This window comes from Malaclemys terrapin, chromosome 12 (genome assembly GCF_027887155.1).
Source record: "Malaclemys terrapin pileata isolate rMalTer1 chromosome 12, rMalTer1.hap1, whole genome shotgun sequence".
NCBI lineage: Eukaryota > Metazoa > Chordata > Testudines > Emydidae > Malaclemys > Malaclemys terrapin.
Window position 1 is genome coordinate 29,036,204 of NC_071516.1, and position 21,737 is coordinate 29,057,940.

At 44.5% G+C, this 21,737-nt stretch overlaps 1 protein-coding gene across 3 annotated transcripts in view; it reads right to left on the reverse strand.

Annotated features, from left to right (window-relative positions):
* CBFA2T2 (CBFA2/RUNX1 partner transcriptional co-repressor 2) overlaps nt 1–21,737 on the reverse strand; it is a 91,728-nt gene that overhangs the window by 41,271 nt on the left and 28,720 nt on the right. Inside the window, exon 1 of one of the 3 annotated variants that reach the window (XM_054045770.1) lies at nt 17,451–17,681. The exons of the other annotated variants lie outside the window; for them this stretch is intronic. The gene's annotated coding sequence lies outside the window, so the exon portion shown is untranslated. Of the gene's footprint in view, nt 1–17,450; nt 17,682–21,737 lie in introns of those variants that run through there. 3 annotated transcript variants of the gene reach the window in all.

Genomic DNA, 21,737 nt, shown 5'->3' on the forward strand with positions numbered 1-21,737 from the left:
CCTTGGAGACCAAAGAAGGTAAAAAATATAAGAAAAGAGGAAAACAACCTGAGAATTATTGGAAAAGAAAATATTCCCTCTTCCTTTTAAGAACAGATGCAGCAAATTCATCATACAGGCCCTCTAGCAAACCACCGAAAGGCTTGAAAGAAGAAACTTTAACCTCAATAGAAAACATGGGAAGGATATTAGAAATCAGAGTATTCAAACAAAAATTTAAAAATTCCTGCTGGTTGGTAGAACCCAAGCAGTCATTATCAACTAAGCTGAAAACATTGCTGAAAAGCAGCCAGACCTCAGGCAAGCCTGGATTACCTCCAACAACGAGGGAGATGTCTGAGTGCACAGATCCCTGAGGACAAACAAGGTTATGAGGGATGGGTCCTAACAGATCCAGTGACAAAAGACACAAGTGTAGCCAATGAGTGTCAATCACCAAAACAGGTAACCCAGGAACAAGGAGCAGAACAGACTGCAGATAAAATAGTGTCAAATGTATGGCTGGAAATGTCCCCATCAACAGCTCAAGTGTCATGAATAATTACTAAACAGCATGGTGAATAGCACTGTCTTAATAATTAAATAAAAAGAGGAGCAGGGAGCATTGAAAAGAAAAATCAGTTAGTTACCTGAACACAGAAGATGAATAAATATAGGACCATCTAGAGGATTCCTACTAGCAAGATGGAACCAAGGGTGCCTGCCACCCCAGATGTACACTCTTATCAAAACTCTCAGCTAACAAGCACAGAAGAAGTCAGGTTTCGTGAAATCAGAGCACTGACAGTCAAGGAACTGATAAGTCATAACTGCTGGCTTGGATGAAAAATCAGGTTTGCCAAACAAGAACCAGCAGAGTCACACCGCTAACAAAGAGAATTAACAACAAAAGAACGACCAGGACAAACAAACAAACAAACAAAAACAAGTGCAGTGTTCCCAGGAATGAAAATTAATATTGAAGTTTTCTCAAAACAGAAGGCAGAGTCCAACAGGCAATCCTATTTCCCTGAATGCAGGATGAAGACCAGGAAAAAAGGAGGTTATGCACCCAGTGCAGGAACTGTAGTTCTTCGAAATGCAGCCTGGTGGATGTTCCATTTCAGAAACCCGTGACCCCTCCCCCACATCCGCACATACTTTCAATAGATTTTCATCAGCAGTGTCTGTTCAGCCCACGCATGCGCCGTTGATATCCTCATGGCCCATGCTGCCACTATATCAGGCTGCGCAGGTGAACTGCCATCAGTTCCTTCTCCACTGCTGAGTCTCAGAAGGAAACTCCAAAGCAGAAGGGAACGAGGGTGGGTAATGGAGCACCTATAGGGACACACCTCTCGAAGAACTACAGTTACTGCACAGGGTGAGTAACCTCTCTTTCTTCTTCAAGTAGCACCCTATGGGTGCTCCATGTCAGGTGACTTCCAAGCAGTATCCCATCAGGAGGGGGGGGCTTCAGAGTTGAGTCTATTACAGAAGAAAGAACTGCATTGTCAACTGCCGCATCAGATCTGGAGGCATCGTCGTCTAAAGCATAGTTTTTGGAGAAGGCACATACCGAAGACCATGTAGCAGCTCTGCAAATCTCAGCAACTGGGGCATTTTTAAATAGAGCTACAGATGTACACCGTGACCTCACAGAGTGAGCTGGCAGGCCAGCAGCAGGGGATGTTGACCGTGCAAGTTGTAATACATCCAGAAATCCATTTTGATAGCCTCTGGGTAGAAATAGCAGAGCCTTTTGATCTGTCTGCAAAATGGAACAATCCATCTAGGTGATTTATGAAATGGTTTAATCCTACGTAGTCAGAAAGATTATACTATTTACCTACCATTGCTTGGTATTCCTTGACTAATGGTGAAACATAGTAGTCAAGGAATACCAAGCAATGGTAGGTAAATAGTATAATGGCTAACAGGGGTCAGGCTAGAGACTCTTGCCTATATGCTCGGGTTCTTACTGATCGCCATATTTGGGGTCGGGAAGGAATTTTCCTCCAGGGTAGATTGGCTGAGCCTCTGGAGGTTTTTCGCCTTCCTCCGCAGCATGGGGCAGGAATCACTAGCAGGAGGGTCTCTGCCGATTGAAGTCACTAAAACACAGGATTGGGGACTTCAACAGCAGAGTCCAAGGAAGGGGTAGGGACGGTTTTATGGCCTGCAGCATGCAGGGGGTCAGACCAGATGATCATAATGGTCCCTTCTGACCTTAAAGTCTATGAGTCTATGAGATAACATCCTTCTGATATCTAGAATATGGAGTGCAGTCTGCACACTGGACTTGGTGGTTTCTGAACGAAAACTACCACGTAAAGGATCCGATTCACATGAAACTTAGAAGACACTTTAGAAAGGAACCGGGGATGCAGATAAGGAAACCTTATCCTTGTAAAAAATTGAAAGGAGGGTCCACCATTAAAGTGCCAATCTTTCTGACTCTGCAGGCTGATCTAATAGCCATTAGGAAGGCTGTTGTTCACAGATAAATTCGATAAGGAGCAGGTTATCATCAGTTCAAAGAGAGTTTTCATGAGACTTAAGAACCAGATTAAGGTCCCAAACAGGGATAGGGACTTGCACTGGTGGAAAAAAATTTCCCAGACCTTTCATGAACCTAGCAGATGCAGCAAACAGGGAGAACCCCTCAATAGCGGTATGAAATGCTGTTATGGCTGCCAGAGGAACCTTGAGAGAATTAAGTGACAGCCATATTTTCTTTAGCTGCAATGGATATTCCAGAACGAACTGAAATGGGGCAGACTGTGGGACAGTGTCTTGGAGTTCACACCAGTGACTAAATCTTCTCCATTTCTAAAGGTAAGCATTTCTGGTAGAATCTTTCCTACTCTTTAAGAATAGGTGCCATATGTCTGCGGAACAGGAAGACTGTATTCTTGCGAACCATCGAGGAGCCACGCCTTGAGGCGAACACCACTTATATTGGGATGTACCAATTGACCGGCATCCTGAGAGAGGATTTAAGAAGTGACTGGAAGATTTATCGGTGGACAAAGAGCTTGGTGCAACAGATAAGGAAACCACGCTTGCCTCGACCACGTTGGGGTTATTAGAATGATTCTGCTCCTAGCTAATTTTGTTCATCACTCTGAGGATCAAAAGCATTGGGGGAAAACGCATAAAACAGCTTCCCTGTCCAAGGGAATAGGAAGAGGAACTGGGACCTAAACCGCCCATTGAACGAAACAGTTGGCCTTTTTAGTTCGTAGCGGTTGCAAAGAGGTCCACTTCTGGAAATCCCCAAATCTGAAAAATGCTGACCAGGACACGGGGGTTCAGTTCCCATATGTAGTCTTGGGGAAAAATACCTGCTGAGAGCGTTGGCTGTAAAACAGTTTGTCTGCCTGGAAGATACATTGCTCCTATGCGATGCTTTATGCACCAGTTCCATAACTTTATCACCTTGACGCAGAGAGAAAGGGGGTCTCAGTCTTTCCTACCAATTGCTATAGAACATGCAGGCCACATTGTCAGTCATGACTCTGACTGGGGTAGTAGGTCTTTTCCACCTCTAATAGCCACAATTTCCTATAAGGTCAAAGCATCAGAATCCAGCACTATCTAAGTGGCATATTAGTGTCCCTCACATCATAACCAACTGTGGCTTGGCTGTTGTACCCATTAATTACATTCCATTTGTGCTACTTTCTTTAGCCCCACTCTTGCTATCCTGTCAATTTACCCATGTATCCAAGGCAGACTAATCTAGTCATAATTCATGTTAGTTCTCTTTGGAGAGAGTGCCTTGTACACTCTGGGCCTCATAACTGCTGCCTACCTAATATTCCTCAATGGGAGATGAGGGGGAATTATCCAGGAGCAGCCACAAGATGCTTTAAGTTCATTTAGATGCAAAGTGAACTTGGCAGCCCAGAGAATCTGGTCTAGTGTATCTTAATGCATGTTAAGCTGCTACGGTAGCTTCATGAATGTAGCTTGCTAACAAAAAAGAATAGCATTGGTCACTGTATTAGTTTTTAAAAAGCTGGAAGTGCCTTGTCTATAATGTAGCATAACTAACAGATGCCATTCCATCTCAGAAGTCACTGGAATGGTGCTATGCACTTAAATACACCAGCCCTGCCTGACCAGCTCTCAAGAGCCAGCAAAGGAAGGTTCCAAGCATTAGAGAAATCGGAATCAGAAAGTGTGTTTTCAAAAACTGCAACCACACGTGTAAAAGCCAAGTGTGTTTCAAATGACATTTCCTTCTCCAGCCACAGCGCAGTCTACCAAGCGGTGCCTATAGATTTCCTCTCAGCAGAGGCAGAGTCCTATCTGTGTGTGAGCCCGAGTGAGACTTTCCACAATCAAGTAAGTGCAGAGTGCCTTTCAATTACAATCACCAGGCCATTAGGCAAATCAGATTTGCACATGAGATAGTAACTAAAACGACAAGAAAGTGACCCTAAAGAACAATAGATTAATAAGCTCATGAATTATGCTGACTACTGGTACTTTGGATAGAGATGGAGAGTCCTCTTGATATTCACAGTGAGGCTACATTTAAGGGTAAGATTCTTTAGATTTTGTTTTTGTGTAGTATGTGTATTTTAAAAGACTTGAGTCTGTGTGGTACAGAATTACAAGCCATGCAAACAGGTATTACTTCACTCGATCCATCTCCACTAAAAAAAAACAGCCACCTCTGTGGGGGTACCCCTTCAAGATTAGTTTCTTTCTCGCAACATACCTGACATTGGCTTAAGGTATTACTTTTCAAAAGGAACTTGAGCGGATTCTAACTACTTGATTTTACTCTTTTTACCCAAAGACCCATCCCAGCTCAGACGGAACAAGCCACAGATTCTGTTCCTTCTTGTGTCTATCAACAAAATTATGTATTATATTCCAGTGAGTTACATCTGTGCAAACTTACTGAAGGGACTGGGACTGCACAAGTGCCACTGAGGGCATAAATTAGAAGACAATGGTCTTGCTTGGGTGTCGCTGAAGAGATCATTTAACCCTCAGCAGCTTTATTACTGGTGATTATGTGCAAAGTGGAGATAACCCAGCTCAACTCTCAAAACTTAGGCCTTGTCTACACTGCCACTTTACAGCGCTGAAACTTTCTCGCTCAAGGGTATGAAAACACCCCTCCCCCCCCCCCCCCCCGAGCGATGCAAGTTTCAGCGCTGTAAACTGGCAGTGTAGACAGGGCACCAGCGCTGGTAGCTGGGCTCCCAGCGTTGGTAGCTACTCCCCTCGTGGGGGTGGGTTTTTACAGCCATGACTACACAGCCACGTTAAAGCGCTGCCACAGCTTATTAACATTGGTAGTGAAGACAAAACCCCAGACAACACTTGCAAATCTTGTCAACGGAGAACACTTGCTTTAGAAACCATTGAGATAACACAGTGCCTCCTGATGGCCTTGGCTACACTCGCGGATTCATAGTGCTGCCACAGCAGCGCTGTGAAGTGTGAGTGTAGTCGCGCCGCCAGCGCTGCGAGAGCTCTCTCGCAGCGCTGCAAGTACTCCACCTCTCCGAGGGGAATAGCTTGCAGCGCTGCAGGTGCTGATTACACTGGCGCTTTACTGCGCTGCACTCAGGGGTTTTTTTTTTCACACCCCTGAACGCAGCAAGTGCAGCGCTGTGAATTGCCAGTGTAGCCAAGGCCGATGCTATTTTCAGCAACACTCTTCAGAGAAGAGCCACAGTTCAAGCATACTACACATTAAGTATTAAGCACACTGATGTGGCAGCTTTTTGGTGATCTAAGCATGGATTTTGATTCTAGAAGCTTTGATGCTGGAGCACAAACCGTGGGAGTGGGAGGGAGGGGGGGCAGAGGGGAGGAGGAAAGAATCATATTAGCTCAATCTCTGATAACTATGCCATGAGCAGTGAATTTACACCAGACTCGAGTAAGGTGTCACAGTATTATTAATTTATATACTGGCAAGACAAGTGAGAACTCATTACAAGCTACATTCAAGCCCCGCAATTACATTAAAGGGACTAGAAGTTAATTTTCTAGGCTGGGGCCAACTCATAAATGGACACCAAGGCCACTGCCCCAATTCTGGACACTTTAATCCCTAAATAAGCAGGAGGCACAAAGGACTGACTTTGCCACTTTTCCATTCCCTTAAATGCAAAGTTCAAGTAGCAAAACAGTTGCCTGATTTCCTCCCTCCTTCCCCTCCAATACTAATTAATCTCTCTTCAGAAGTCATGTGAAAATTCTTTCCATGTGCTGTCTTTGATAACAGCTTTCTACAATACATTAAAAAAAAAAAATGTCAGGGTGTTACTATTTCCTGATCCACACACTTCCCCCTGAAGAGGTGATCTATTTTACTAATGGCAGTAATTAGTAATTTTCAGAAAACAGAGTTTCAGAGTAGCAGCCGTGTTAGTCTGTATCCGCAAAAAGAACAGGAGTACTTGTGGCACCTTAGAGACTAACAAATTTATTAGAGCATAAGCTTTCGTGGACTACAGCCCACTTCTTCGGCTGCATATAGCTATATGCTATGTATATACTCCTGTTCTTTTTTCAGAAAACAGAGATGCTGCTCCAACCTTCTCATCCCAAGGATCTTAAACCAGTAATTTTTTTATAAGGGAGTGAAAGACAATGACCTGGGTAGAGTCCCTGGGAGAAAAAAAAGACACACTAGTTATATTGGTGAAAGACAGGGGAAGATTGCTAAATGCACATAAGGTTAAGCAGCACCACAGCAGCAGAATCAGAAGGTTATACCAACAGCAGGGAGAAGGTCACTGGAATAATCCCCAGCTCATCTGCTGCTGAAAAGAACCTGCAGGTTTCAGGACAGTGACATTAGGTAAAGCGGCTTCTGTTGAAAGAGAGTGATCTAGTCGGTGGGCTCCTTCCATATCACAGGCACTTTCAGTAAACACCATATGGTCTGATCATTTAATTGGGGAGAAGAAACCCCTTACATTTGGGATTTGACTTTGTAGGTTTACTACAAGTCTGAAGAAAGCTGCTGGGGATATTTACCAGCCTCACGTTTCTCACACATTTTCTAACCTCCGATTTATCTACACAGATCCGATCCTCCCTTGCAGACCATCTACTACTGTCAAACTCCAAAGAATCTGCCCCATCGTAAATGCAAAACCAATTGTGTACAGCACTGAAATGCTCGGCCTGTATTCCCACCTTCCAGAGACAGAGACATCTTTAACGTACAATTTTTGAGGCCCTGGATTAGACAGCAAATCTCAAATGAATCCAAGGAAGAATCTGCGACAAACAAAGCTGTCAGAGATGTCTTCTGGAGGATCATGGGCCATTGCCTATCCTTTTAAGGAACTGCACTTCTCAGCTCATCTGCTGATGCTAGAATGGCCCTGGAGAAGCAGATACGTGTGATAAATGCCTTAAGGACTGATTCTGAGGCCTCATAATTTCATCAGATGAGTCTATTCTCTTGGGCAGAAATCACCCCTTCCATAGGGATCACTGTAGCATTGATCACAGATACAATTCTGAAGGCAGATGCTGCAGTAGTAACAAATTCTCTCTTTTTTTTAAATCAAAAAGAACAGTCTATCCAGCCCTTTTACCTTACCTGGGCATTATCCTACATCTTTGATAAGATCCAGCAAGTGATGGAGGGGAATGCAAATCTCCTTGGATTTGGGAAGAAAGCACTTCTGGTGACTTGGCCAGCCCTACCACTCTGTTCTGGATCGTCTGCCAATGGAGGTTGGATCCCAAGCATCGGCAGGAACTTGTTGAACCTCGCCTCAAACAACTGGGGGTGAGGGAAATAGTCTATTCAGAGCTCCCTCCTCCTGATCAGATCTGGACAGCTTTCCTCTTTCTTGAGAGGAGAAGATGGAAGGTTATGAAGCTCTATGACCTTTCTTAGAACAATGTTTGGATTTTTTTGACTTGTGTTAATGGGAGTCCTCCTTGACTTCCAGTTTCTCTTTACCAATGAGTGCTTCATTGATTCAAACAGAGCAGTTTCACTTTAGACAAGCATTTTAGGGGCTCTAAGGCAATAAGTTCAGCCTTTGGAGGCTGTTTGCTCCTAGTGGAAACCACAGAAGGCTGGCTGGTTTCCTCCCACATGTGAATATTTAAGTGGTTTGACAGAGAGGTCTCCACTGCAGGGGAAGGCAGAGGAGTGATAGCAAGTTGCAATAGCTGGAAATATGGGCATGTGGGGTAGGATGTCACATACATTGCTGCAGGGGTGCTGGAACAATTTGTATAGTGGGGGTGCTGAGTGCCATTAAACCAAACCGTAAACTCTGTATATAATGGAAACCACTTCAAGCCAGGGGCTGCACTAGCACCCCCATCACCCATAGTTTCAGCACCTATGCATTGCTGCCACCCAAGAGAAAGAGACCTTCTTCATTACCTCCTGGGGAAGATGTAGCTGACTGTAACAGAGAGAGGGGCCAAGAATTTAAACTAAGGTGGAAGGGCTGGAGCAGCCCACTTGCCCTGGGCAGGAGACCTGAAACCCTAAAGGGAGAATTGATTCCACGAGGCTATCCCTCTGCAAAGCCCACTAGAGAGATCAGAGGCCCCAGTGGTGAACTGCTTTGCAACCCTCCCCCGCTGCAGCTGCTGCTGGGAACTGAGATGTTGGCTGCACGGCCTCCTGAACTGGCAAAGGCACCACTGCTGCCTGCTGTTATACTGCTAAATCTCTTGAGAAGAGCTGGGGAGCAGAAAAGCATCTGAGCTGGATGGCTGCTCCTACAGCTAGAAACTTGTCTGGCCTGAACACCAACTGTGGGGGTTGGACCTGTTCCTCTTAAAGCACCACAGAGAGATCTACCTGCCCCATCCCCTGCATACCAGAGCTGGTCCATCTCAACCCTGCCCAGCACTCTTCCCTTGCTTCACCATTTTGCCCATTCTGACAGGAAGGCAGGGGACGGAAACAACAGCCACAGTGTCCCAGAAAGCTCAGCTCCCACTGAATTTGGTTCCAATGTCAGAATCTGGTAGGGGGCCAAGTTGAGGAGAAAGTTAATTTATCTTAAAAAAAACAAATAAAGGAAAACTGGTTAAAAGACTCCAATCTGCTGCTTGGGCTTCTTTTGCGGCAGAGAATGCTGGGCTATTCTCCAGAAGAGCAGTCTCTAGCTCCTGCATCACAAAGGTCTGACCTCCCTCCAAGTGCTATGGAGAAGGACAACCAGTTGTTTAGGCTGCTGGACACCAGTGGGGAATAAAACCAGGAATCCCAACACCCCTATGAGGTAGGAAAGTCTTATCAGCATTTTATAGGAGAGGTAAACACCGCACTTGACAGGTTAGCTTTCCCAAGGTCACACACAAGTCAGTGGCAGAGCCAGGAATAGAACACAGGAGCCCCCCCTCCCAGTCAGCTGTTAACCACCAGCCCACTCTGTTACCTTAATATAGCGGCAGAATGTGTGTTCATAACACAAATTGCCCAGTTTTCATAAGTGGTCACCTAAATTGCATAACGAGCATTTAGGTGCACACAGGTAAGTGGCGGCTAAGTGCCACTGTGTGTGTGAAAATGCAGGATTTGTATGTGCGATTTAGACAAGCTCTTTTGAAAATTGGTCTCATAATATATAATGGCTGGGGTTTACACGAGCCTAATAGGCTTCCTCCTTCAGTCAGCACCACACGGAAAGTGCATCTGTGTCTGAGCCAGTCAGTGACTGGTGTCAATCTTCCCCACAGCAGCCTGCTACCCAAGGTGCAGGGCCGTGTATGTGACAGCTCCACCACTCAGTGCCCTGGTGAACAGGTCAACTGAAATTAGTTGATCACCCAGAAGTAACCTCTTCAGAACCCACTGAATTACAAGGTCACAGTTCAAGTGAATGTATTTCCATCTGGAAAACTACTATAAGTATATTGGAAATCTTGCGTTATCCTTTCATCCAGTTCTCTATGAAAGTAGTTTCCTAATCCTCGTCCATAAGTATAAAAAGTTGCTTTGTCCCCCATGGAATTATAGCACTGGCCATGGTTATCTGTGCTGACACTGCTCTAGCTTCCTTAATGCCTTTCAAGGTTCAGTTCTACTCTAAAAAGGGACAAAGTAAACCAAAAAAATTACCCTTTTATTCCATACATCTGCTCCCTCACAGTTTTACTGGAGGACTTTGGTGACAACAGAAGTTTTTGTTTTGATTCCTATTAATTCTGCAAGGTCAACACAGCTATGGGAGGAAAAGTGAGAGAGTTTGATTCTCATCTGGTTCAAGCATCATAATAAATAGGATAGTTGCACAACAGGCTGCCCAGGTGTAACAGAGAAAGTTTTTTTTGCTGGTGATAATGATGCACAAGCCAGAAAGAATGCAGCTTGATTTCAGATCCTAGGCTAAGGTGAAGGGCTGACAGAAATGTGCTTAGATTATAAAGGGGGAAAAAAACATTTAACCTGGGGGTCACAAGGAGAAACAGGGAGCTCCAAAGTGCTATATTTTACAGTAAAAAAAACACACATTAAATGGTTTAGATTTAAAACAAAATCAAAACACACCATTCTTGAGATGTGTTATATTAAAAAACGAGGAGTGCTCTGCTCCTAACAACTAGATCATCCACATTTTTTTTTAAAGTGTCTCCGCCGCCCCTCCCTTCGTCTGTCTAAACTTATGAAATTAATAATCAACTTGTAAAAATAGCAGCGTCTATTCTCTTGTGGTTCCCTGAAATGTGATTTGCTCATCTGGTTCATAGGTGTGGCACAACAGGATATAAAAGATGATGGCTAAATAGTTTCCATTAAAGATCATCCAAAAACTAGCAGAATTTTCCTGTTAGCAAGACGCCTCATCTCTGGATGTTTCAAAGATTTAATTTACTACCAATTGGTCCTTGGTTATTTCACTTTTACAGAGGAGGAGAGGGTGGGAGGAAGAGAATGGGGGAGGGGGGGGGTGAGAAGATAATTAGCTTTGCTTGTAAAATGTTCATCACCATCCTAATACTGAGTAGAATGTGGAGCCTATTGGGGAGCGGGGGGGTCTAATAGATTTCAGGGTATTGTTCTTTGTGAGTAATAAAATGCAGGGGGAGGGGGAGAGGGAAATCAGTAAGTGGATATTACTTCTTACCATAACCCCATATGGAAGTAATCAAGCGCAAGGGTGGCAGCTGGAGCCAATAACAGTCACCTGCAGTTGAGGGACATGGGGGTTTCGGATGGGTTTTTAATGCTAATTTTCTTCAGAAACAATGAGCTAGAAAGAGCAGAGTAACAGACGAGGCTGGATGAATAGAGACCAGCCAGAACAATAGCTGCACCTGGTGTTAAGAGCAAAGGAACAGAGCCGGCACGCGTCAACAGCATAGGGCACATCTGTTACCCTCACAATAACACCCCCCTCCCACCCAATCCTCCCTTCCCGCTCCTCCAGCATGGTAAGTAATACGAGGTCTTTAAACATTCACAGCTTGCAGCACAGCAACAGGTTTGAGTTCTTTCAAAGCAGCAGCATTCTCTGCACACTCCCTTTCCGTCCTCATTTAGATTTAGTTAAATAACAGACAGCTGTCAATACATGGATGACTATTTAAGTTCCATGGCCGGACTGGAAGAAAGACTCTGATTTGTGGGCCGACTGATAGATTTTTGGCTTTTCGTCATGCAGCTTTCGTGGCACTGAAGAGTAAAAGTGACACTTAAGAGTTCCAGCTGCTAACAATGTTCTTCTGTCCAAAAGTCCATCCACCTGACCCCGAATTGCAATAGAGACACTGCCACAACCAAGAAAGGAGGAAATGCTGCATCTGAGCAGGGGACTTGGAACAATGAAACTCATTACGCATTGTTTTAAAAACTCAGGGTAGGTTTTAAAGTGCCACTGCCCAAAGCTGTTAAGAACAATGTTAATTACTTGGTTTGTAATGTGCTATAAGAATACAATGAGTTAAGACTCTTAATACCGAGCGGATGATGAGACTTTCACACATGTGGAAATCCAGTTTATGAGGAAAATAGTCTATAGCCTGTGTATACAGGTCAGACTAGAAGTGCACAGTGCTTCCATCTGGCCTTAGAGTCTATGCAAGTGAGGCACAAAGAAATTACATGCCCCTGGTCACACAGAAAATATCTAGCAGCTCCAACAATGGAACTCAAGTCCGACTCCTAGTTCCGTACTTTAACTACAGGACCATCTCTCCCCTGCACTTCAAGGCCCCTGATATCAAATGTAAGCAGAAATAGGGCTATTTTCTGATTCACTTCAGGAGCCGTCTCCAAATCTTTGTACAAATGAAGTAAAAGAACATCTCAGAAGTTTAATTAGCCTTTGTGAAGGGTTCAACATGGCTTTCCCAATGACCATTGTCAAATTTTTGTTCGAACACAATTTTATACCTAATCCCTGAAAAACAATGGAGTATGTAAATATTAGCTAGCCATTAGATTTGGTCAAGGAAGGTTTACCATCTAACTCAGAGAGAATACAGAAAAGTCAGCTCTTCTAGCATGTAAAAAAAAGAGTAGGTGACACTAAGTGACTCTTTCTCTTCAGTTCAAATTTAAAAACACAACGTTATCTAATGCTGCCTGTAAGCCTTTTAACAAGCATCTCCCTCCACACATTTCACAGAAGTCCCTTCATATTCTGTTGCATTGTACTCAGCGATCTAGTAATATAATGGAAACTGTGTCTGGGTACCAATCAAATTAGAGATTTTTTCTCCAAATCATAAAAACTAGAAATGGGAAAGCCAACAGGCCATTTAGTCCTCCCCATACCAAATCAGGGTTGTAAACCATGGTATTTTCTACTAAGAGTAACTAAACATGGCATTGGGAGTTTCCATGTTTACAGTCCCAATTAGTTACACAAAATGCTGGATCTGGAACTGCCAGCCTTGCAAACTCAACCTGGAATCCAGAAGTCAGGCACTGTTCTTTCTTTCTTGTGCACTAGCATCATGACTAAAAGGTTCTGCAGGCCAAATTATGCCCTCAATGACATGTGAGCAACCCCTTTGCCTTCAAGTGGGTATGCAAAGGTAAACCAATTGGGACTTGGTAAACAATTATGTTGATGGAGCCCTAGAAGAAATCAAATCCAGATCTCTCTCAGGGTATGTCAACACTGCAATTAGACACCCGCAGCTGGCCAGTGCCAGATGATTCGGGCTCATGCTAAGGGGCTATTTAATTGCGGTATAGACATTTGGGCTCAAGTTGCAGCCCGAGTTCTGGGACTCTCCCACCTCACAGGTCTTAGAGCCCGGGCTCCAGCCTGAGCATCTACACCATAATTAAACAGCCCCCTCAGCCTGAACCCCGCAAACCGAGACAGCTGGCACAGGTTTTTAATTGCAGTGTAGACAGAACCTCGATGATGTTGGTGCTGTAGGCCTCTGAAAAGTGACACTGTAATATTAGAGCCTAATCTAAAACCCATTGAAATAGATGGGAGTTTTTCAGTGACTTCAGTGGGCACTGGATCAGGCCCTCAGCACTGTTAGCAGATACAATTCAAATACACCAAGCAGGTAGGGAAAGCAAGAAGATAACACTTTTCCATAATCACTACTCATAGCAAAACTGCACCTGAATGTGTCTTTTCCATTTTTAAATGACCCACGTGATAGTGCTTCCATCATTCCCCTAGGAAGACTATTCCAGTCTAGGAATACTCCTCAGATTAGGAATTTATCCCCATAGTCAATTTAAGCTTCTCTGCGCTCTGATTAATCTCTTACTCTTAGCAATATGCCACTGGACCACTCTGAGCAATTCCTTTCCCTTTCTGTGGTTACAGCCTTCTAATACTCGGTTTTGGTTATATTTCCCTTAGTCATCATCCAATCATGGTACACATGCTTAGTTCTCCTAACCTCTCCCTCAAATCAGCCCTTCAAGATCCTTAATTTTGCATCATTTTCTGATTTCACCGCCAATTTGCTGAAGTCTTTCAGTATAGAGGTGTTCAGAAAAAACAGAGCTACTACAGATTCCAACAGGACTGTGTATAAGCTCAAAAGCTTCTCTCTCTCACCAACAGAAGTTGGTCCAATAAAAGACATTATACCTCACCCACCTTTTCCCTCCAATATCCTGGAACTGAGGCTGCTACACCACCACGGCTTCCAAAATAACTAATTGTGAGTTAGTGTGGCAGAACGCGTCCTTGGCGGTTGTTGAAATAGTGAGATGATGCTTCTTCTTGAGGGTGGCAGAATGAGATCCTAAGTGGACTAATAAAAAGTCATGAACTTTTCACTCCTTTTGAACCAATGAACAGTTTGATCAGATCCTATTTTATCCATGCACTCTCCCATTCCTATGTATCTATAATGATTATCCATATAATTCTGGACAACACGTAGGCGTTATTCTATGAACATCTACCTATGTTTTTTTGTTTCACAGAATATCAGGGTTGGAAGGGACCTCAGGAGGTCATCTAGTCCAACTCCCTGCTCAAAGCAGGACCAAGACCCAGGCAGATTTTTACCCCAGTTCCCTAAACGGTCCCCTCAAGGATTGAACTCACAACCCTGGGTTTAGCAGGCCAATGCTCAAACCACTGAGCTATCTCTGTTCTAAGCACTTTTCCCCCAATGTTCCCTGAACATCCTACAATGTTGTTCTAATCCACGGGTGGGCAAACTTTTTGGCCCTAGGGCCACGTTGGGTACAGAAATTGTATGGAGGGCCAGGTAGGCAAGGCTGGGGAAGGCTATGCCACCCCAAACAGCGAGGCCCCCACCCCCTATCCAACCCTCCGGAACCCGCACCCCCATCCAACCCCCATGTTCCCCACCCCTGACTGCTCCCCGGGACTCCCGCATCCTATCCAAACACTGCTGCTCTCTGCCCCCTGATCAACCCCCTGGGACACCCGTCCCCTATCCAATCCCCCCTGCTCCCCAACCCTGACTGCCCCCTGGGCTCCCCCACCCCCTATCCAACCCTCCCTGCCCCTCGTCACCTGTCAGGTAGGGGAAAGGGGGGGCTCAGTCCTTTCCCTGTGCATTTCCCCTGCTCGTTTGGCTGCTCTCCCTGGCAGTCGGGCAGGGCTCGCTCCCTGTCTGGGCTTGGCTGCTGGGGACAGGGGCCACACATGCTGGGGGTGGAGGGGGACCTTGGCTTGCTCTGCCCCTGTCCCCGGCAGCAGGGCCCAGGCCCCTTGAACACCCCCCTGGAACCCTCCCAGATCTCCCCCTGCTCCCCGCCCCCTGACTGTGTTGCCCTGGAGCACCGGGTCTGGCGGTGCTATAGCCGTGCCGCCCAGCAGGAGCTGCAGCCCAGGCGCTGGGGGAACTGTGACTACGAGGGAGGCAGGGAGGGAAGAGAGCAGAAGGGGAGGGTTAAGGGGCTAGCCTCTGCCCTGCTCATTGTGCTGCCAGGGAGTTGGGCTGGCTCCTCCGCAAGCCTGTCCTGACTCCACTCCCTGGCAGGAGCTCGGGGGCCAGAGGGAAGGGTCCTGCGGGCCGGATGCGGCCCGAGAGCCGTAGTTTGCCCCCCTCTGTTCTAATCTCTTCTCCTCTTCCTCAGGACTCAGTCTTCTGCAGAACTCGAATGTGAATTTGGCAGGCTAGTTGTTTAAAATAAAGACTAATAGCCCAATTGTGCAGTCCAAACATGGGCAAAACTCCTGATCACTTAACTGGGAGTTTGCTTGCATAGTGACTAAAGGATCAAGTCTTAAATGGAGCAAATTAATTTCAATGAGTAACAGCATTAACACTGGCAAATTCTGCAGGTCTTCAATACCATCATAGCTGAAGCTACCCAACTGCACCAGAAATAGCTCACACACTGATGCAAATAAAACAGAAAACAAAAATTCACTGTTAGGAATTTGCACACGCTTGTACGGTTTGTGACATTCTTCCTTCATTCTGGCATGTTCTGGGATGTTAATTTGCACAGCATTGCCCAGTAGGCTCTCATAGCTACTTCCTAGGTGTTGGAAATCAAGGGACAAACAGCAAGGTTTAGGTGTCCATGTGCAGAGTCACTTTCATTAGCCAAGGTGCTGGCTTGCAAAGCATACGGAAACAGCCTACACCCAGTGAACGTTTGCAAACTCCAAGAGAAAGAGAATTATTTAAGATGGTAAGAGCGCGTAAGTAAGAATAATGAAACGAGACTAAGAATAGGGACATTTAGCCCGAACAGCGGGATAAACTTGCTGCCGGTGAGCTCTATCAGGCTGTGGAACAGTCTCCCAAGGGAAGCCCTGACACTTGGCAGGTTTAAAACTAGCCTGGACAAAGCACTAGTAAGTGTACAATAGGGAATAGTCCTGCACTGGCAGGGAGATGTAGTAGATAACCCAACCAATATCTTCAATCTGTGATTCTGTAGCAAGGTTTCCCGTCCTCGCTTTTAATCTTCAGAACTTTAGGGTGGATTCTGGTATATTTGGTGCAACTGGGCAGCATTTCATGGATGAGCATAAGGAGAACACAATGGATTATAAATGCAGAGTTCTGGAGTTTAGTGATGCAAAAAGAGCCAATAATTTTTAGTGGAATACACAAACATTCAGCCCCAGTGCCAATAGCTCACCGGGTGTACAATGGTATAATTTTTACAGTAGTATGCCCTGAGGGATCAGCAGAACATTTTAAAACTGCTGAACCTTTGCAAAAAAAGGAAAACAAAAAGCAGGTTTAAGATATATATGTAAGATTGGGAATTCCAGTAGAATAAAATGGAATCCAACGTACAGTAGCCTTGCAATATAAATTTTAACAGCAAAGAGAGATGTTACTGCATCACAAAACTGAACTGAGATATTTAAATATTGGTAGCATCAATAGCTGCTTTGAGAGTATAAAGACAAAAAGGTAGCATTCTCACGCACAATGCAGAGAAAAAATGGGGAGGGGGTATTAAAATTATGAACATTTGGGATCTGATGGAGGAGACTTAACCCTATACATTTACTCCTATATTATAAATCTCAGTTTATAAAATATTATTTTGCAAAACTGAGAATAAAGCTTGCCACAATGAAAAACACATTACATTAAAAAATCCTCCCACTTTTCCATTTCCCATTAGACTAGGAAATGCTGAATGCCAGCCTTCTCCCCAGGAAAACCAAACCCTTCCATAGCAACGTAAAGGACAGAAAGCTCTAACGCAGCTCTCCTTAGAGAAATAGTTTACTATTTTTTTAGCTGCATAATCCATGCACCAAGTCAGCTCATCTATTGAAGTTTTTACCAGCAGAACCACTGCAGTCTAAATGAGATGGTTAGAGAGGGGAGGGCGACATTGCAAAGCACTGCATATGTGAGGGTTCACATGCACAGATATACACCCTCACCCACTATCTGAGCTCAAGGTTCAACTGATTTACAGAACAGAAAAATGTTTCTACTCTTAAAAAATTAGCACACAGCAAAACAGCATAACAAAACCACCAAAAATAAAACAAACAAAAACCACAAATAAACCTCTGAACATTTAAAAAAAAATAATCTAATTTAAAAATATTGCTTACCCGAAATACCCAGGTTACAACAATCCAGCTACTGTAGAATTCACCTAATTTCTTCGACATATAAATAAAATGCTCTTCTTTTTTTGCTCTTAATCTTCGAGCACAGCCTCAGACCAGCCTTCCTTCTTTCATTAGCTGGACATGTGTCAGCTCTCTCACATCTGCGATTTCTCACTGACTAGAGCCGCCTGTCCGATCCCAGGGAAACACAGATGGATCCCAGATGGGAAGGTCCAGCCAAACAGACCAGCTCTTTACCTCGCCAGAATACCCAGATATAGACACACACACACCCTCCTTTCTCTCCCGCCCCCCCCCCCCCCGCTCTCTCTGTTACCAGGGCTCCTTGCCAGCTGATGTCACTAAGCACACACCTACCAGTGACTCTCAGCCACTTTGACATTAACTTGTTAAATACCCATAATTTGTTTATGGCTAACAATAACATTGATACTGCACTACAACGATCCATGCTAGCTCCCCGTGAAGAGGGGCTTCAAAGGATGAGACTATTGGACGTTCAACTGGACTGACCCTTCCAAAATCCTTTATACCTTCATGTTTAAGCAGCTCTTGTTTGTAGAGAACGGTTGTTGTAAATCACTCTAGTAGGCAGCCTGTAGTGCTGAAGAGAGCCTTAATTTTAGCACTCAGATTTAAAAACTGGATTTGGATAAGCTGTTTGGTAAACAAACTAATTTTCTGAAGGTTTCCTAGTGCATGTAAATCTTTCATGTAAACAGCCTTCAAATTTCAGTCCAGTTTGCAAAATTGCAAAACTGGCATGTGTTAACAATTAGAAGCAATAAGAAGATACTATTCTGATGGTGCAAGGATCTCAACCTGGGGCTGGAAAACTCAGAGGAAGAGTGATTAAATACATAACATCCTAATCACAGAGGAGGGGAACTGTTAAAGAAAAACATGCCTTATTATTTAATTATATGTATAGCGGATTCATGGGATAAATCTTTTTTTTTAGCAGTCGCTGAGGAAGCTCATAGAAGAAAGCCATTGGACACAACCAACTTGGAGCGTTTCCGTAAAGTATTTTGGGCTGGTCTACACTAGAAAATTAGATTGACCCAGCTACGTCGCTCAGGGGTGTGAAAAATCCACACCCCAAGCTGACCTAACCCCCCAGTGTAGACAGCATTTGTTCAAAGGAAGAATTCTTATGTTTACCTAGCTATTCCCTCTCAGGGAGTGGATTTACTACAGCGACAGGGGAACCCCTCCCATATCTGCAGTAGGTTTCTACACGGACGCGCTACAGCTGTGCCGCTCTACCGTTAAGCATAGGCATAGCCTTAGACATGGTAGCTCTGCAACACGTAAGCACCTCTGCCAGGATTCTCACTTTGTTGTAGCCACTCACCAACATACACCTTGGACAACAACAGAGCTTGGCTGGCAGGAACTACAGAGATCACATTGCACCAGTGCTTTACACATGGAGCCGGATGCTGGGAACTAGGGGGTTGCACAGTTCACATTCACAGCCAGTGCCACACATACAAGGGCCCCTGCTTGAGTTCCACCCTGCTTTGGCTCTTTGAAGGAGAAAAGAGGTGACAGCACCACCACACCACCTCTGGGGACTTCCTTGAGCTGTGCAGGTTCAAACATGTAACATGACCCTTTTGAAAATCCTGTGGGCAACACTGAAGTTTCCCATATATTTGTCTGAAAGCTAGACAGTGCAACAAAACTCCCAGCACCTAATGACAATGTAAAACCCAACACTGCCAAGACTACCAAATGCTGACTTGGGGGGGGAGGGGGGGGGAAAGGGGAGTGGAAATCCTGATTAAGATGCTGATTCTCTGAAGAGCTTTGGCACAAGAATGGCAAAGGTGTCTGATGATGAATGGCAGATAGTTATTCAGCTTCCCTGAGAATTTTACTGCATGATTCTAGCACAATGATATCTAAGGCCAACTGGGCAATGAGGCTACTCCACGCAGAGAGTTCTATGCATGGTCATAAATACTTGCAGGAACAGGCCCCCGGCTACTGGAAGTTATACAGAAATTGAATCTTGCCTGCATGCTCGGGGTTCTACTGATCGCCGTATTTGGGGTCGGGAAGGAATTTTCCTCCAGGGTAGATTGGCAGAGGCTCTGGAGGTTTTTCGCCTTCCTCCGCAGCATGGGGCAGGGGTCGCTAGCTGGAGGATTCTCTGCGACTTGAAGTCTTTAAATCACAATCTGGGGACTTCAACAGCTGAGTTAAGGGAAAGTGGGTGGGTCAGCTTTTGTGGCCTGCATCATGCGGGAGGTCAGACTAGATGATCATAATGGTCCCTTCTGACCTTAAAGTCTATGAGTTCTATGAGGCCTCAGCCAGTTAGAAGCCAGGGATGCTGGCCAATTACAGACCCAAAACTGGTAAGCCTGGTTCTCAGTTATTAAATTCCCAGTGCTTTGTTTGGTCACTGGTCCCCAGAAATCCACAGCCCTAGGCTCACAACAGATCTCCCTCTTCATCCCCAAATTGCCCTATTTCTCTTCATTCCCAAGTCAAGTTAAGAACCCCTCATTTCTCTAGGGAGGGAGGAATAGCAGGGGATAGGGAGACAGAGGAGGAGCTTTTAAAGTAAAGGTTAAAACAGTGCTCTGTGGGAGTGGGAGCTAGTCCTTCCTAAGCAGCAAGGGAGGGGTTAGAAGCACTGAGGGAAAAGAACTCCAGTCACTTGAGCGTGCCCCCTACCAACTCAGTAATAGCAGCACCCTGGGCTCACACGCGCTTCAGTCTTCAACTCTGGCGTTTCAGCCCACAGAGCCCCAATCAAGATAGACAGGACCCAAGAAATGCTCCAGAGGTGTGCCAATGTGTGTGCCATCCTTCCTTTTGGGCAGCACTCTGTCACATCATGCTAATGGGGTGTCTGCTCACAAAAAATTGTTTTCTAGATTTAACTAAAAAAAGGTCTATTCAAACATCCCCAACGCCTGTATTTATTTGTGCTCTAGTCAGCCAACCAGCCAGCAGAGGGTGCACTAGTTTAAGCCTATTCTCAGATCTCTCTGTCCCAAGAAGTGACAACCAAGATGTCAGTGCACCAATAAGAAAGTTAGCTATAAAAAAAATTATGTTAAAATTTCAGCTTCCTTGAGAAGAAAGGGTTCAAATGAAATGAATAAACCTAAATGTCCCTTTACAATAGTTTCCCTTTGCACGACAGTTCAGTTTCATCTTAGCTTTTTATAAGTATATAATACATTTGAATGACATGATTCATTCCAACGACATGGGGAGGGTATCACTTGGAGAGCTGACACGTTTAGCCTTTCTACCCCAAAGAAGTTGAATAGGAGTTTACATTTGCAATCAGTCTCCTACAGGTATGCAACTGTTCTGTAAATAATTTATATCAGGGGAGATTAAAGCAGGTGAAGTTCTGATCTGTTCAAGAGATGTTTCATTTGAAAAGTTAGGGTTTTGGGTGTGTTTACCACCTTTTACAAAGCACATGCAAAATACTGAGGCTGTCAATATTTCACAAAATAAGACAGAAAAAGTGCATCTTAGTTATGCAAACACAAACAAGTTTAAAAAAGTTAAAAAACCAAAACTTTAAAACTTAAGAACTATTTTCCTCATGTTTTGGCCTGCAGTCCCAAACACCGCCAGGGGAAAAGTCAATTTGCAACAGCTGCGGACAGCTAGTTAAGTCCAAGGACTAAACACCACAATTAGGGAAACTGATAAAATATTAATGCAGCAGTTTCATAAAAAAAATGGTTAAATATTGTTTTATTATTGTTGTGGTGCAAATGTATTCCCACAAATTCAGAGGCCCTGAGGGCATCTCACCATCCTTATAGAGTCAGAAGCATGACTGTATAAGAATGGCACCTTACTCAACAGATCTGTTCTGTGGTTCAGATTCATATCTTTGTTTTGTGACAAAAAAGGTTTCCCTTTAACTCCTGTTAGCTAGTCCAGCTCTGGGAGAGAGAACTGAATTTTTTTTTTTTTTGCTTTGTCAACTAGGTTCCATCTGCAAAATCCCTTGTTATTGGTTATGGTGCATAAACCAAAGAACCCATCTCAGTTTCCAGAACTCAAAGTGAGTTTGCAGGATATATCATTAAAAGAAACAGGCCAGACTATTGTCAGCTACTGGAGGGGGATGGGGGGATAAAAAAAGGTGGCATAGAGCTTGCTCTTGATTTCCACCCAATTCTGCTGTACATACGGCTAGTTCCCAAGCATAAATTAGAACAGGCAAAGACTGCTTTAACTCTGGCTGCAAATGACCCTAAGGGGTCAAAACTGCAG